We start from the raw sequence: 1,382 nt of genomic DNA on the forward strand, positions 1-1,382 counted from the left end.
TCCATTGTGCAATTTAGATCTTTAATTTCGTCTCTTTGCGTTGTAAAGGGAGATTTTTAAGATCTTGTTAACATCTCCATTCGGACCTCCCAGTTAACCCCCGTTCGGGTCCTCACAACTTTATAAAGCTTTAAACACAATAAAACCGACACCTGTTGAAAACGAGTGTTCTCCTTCTCCGGAGGCATTATTACAAAAATCAGAAACAGATTATCGGACAAAGCTGTAAATGCTCTGATTTTTTAAAATGCCTATTTTATTAAATCAGAAAAGAAGTCTAATTGCTAGTTCATTATATTATTTATATGACTAATGAATAGAGAATAGGTGATGATTATTAATGATTAGTATGATTATTAAGTTGGTTTTATAATTATAAGATTTTACTGCCAAAAAATGAATCTATGATTATAAGAATTAAACATACGAATTGTTTAGACTTTAATTAACGTTATAGATGTTAGGATTTGATTTTATGTTCAATAAATGTTGATTTTTTACTAAAATTGCTTTTTTATTGATACATCTCGCCAAAAATGAACGCGATTCTAATTTTTATTCTGAGAAGTCTCGAAGTCCCGGGACCTCCCGGGATTTTGATCATGGGCTGTGTCGTGTCCCGGGACTTTGAGAATGTCGAGACTTCCCAAACCCTAGTTTCCATGTCCCTTCTAACAATGGTTCTAGTTACGCTACTGATCTTCTCTCTGTGTGATATAATACATAAAATACAATATTATTAATATAATAAAACTATTTAAACACTTCATAAAAATTTAACAAACTACTTTTAATAAATACATTTTTTTAAATTAAACACTAATAAATGTATTGCATTTACAAAATGACGTAAATGTATTTCTCATTAAATATGTAGACCTGAACGAGACCTAGCAACAACTTCCCATGTGGTCTAGTGGTTAGGATACCTGGCTTTCACCCAGGAGGCCCGGGTTCGATTCCCGGCATGGGAAATTTTTTTTATTTCTTTAATTCTATTTTTTTTGTTACTCATAAAAAAATAGTAATAAAAGTTGGGATTTTTGCATACCGTTATTACATTTCAATTTCACTCATATCATGTAACGGCTATTTAAAACGTTTATAATTTAGCGATAATAATCTCGATAATAATTACGACTTACATTTATTCTTATTAACTATATTCTATTTTAATTTTTTTAAATTAAATTATCATTAAAATTAAATTTATTTTTTTACATTTTTATAGCGATTATTTAAATACATTTGGTCCGCTAGATGGCAGCAGTAATGTACTGAACATTTTTAAAAAATCTGAACATAACTTGAACACAATTAATTAATTAAATTATGATAAATATTAATCATAAGCTCATGAGTAATTTTTTTTTTTTAAAGGA

General features: G+C 28.8%; 1 non-coding gene across 1 annotated transcript; it reads left to right on the forward strand.

The window, feature by feature from the left end:
- The first annotated feature begins 902 nt into the window (after positions 1-902).
- On the forward strand, positions 903-974 carry TRNAE-UUC (transfer RNA glutamic acid (anticodon UUC)). The gene has a single exon. It is a non-coding gene; the product is annotated as a tRNA-Glu (tRNA).
- The last annotated feature ends 408 nt before the right edge of the window (positions 975-1,382 follow it).

This window comes from Centruroides vittatus, unplaced genomic scaffold (genome assembly GCF_030686945.1).
Source record: "Centruroides vittatus isolate TY-2023 unplaced genomic scaffold, ASM3068694v2 contig_9, whole genome shotgun sequence".
Lineage (NCBI taxonomy): Eukaryota > Metazoa > Arthropoda > Arachnida > Scorpiones > Buthidae > Centruroides > Centruroides vittatus.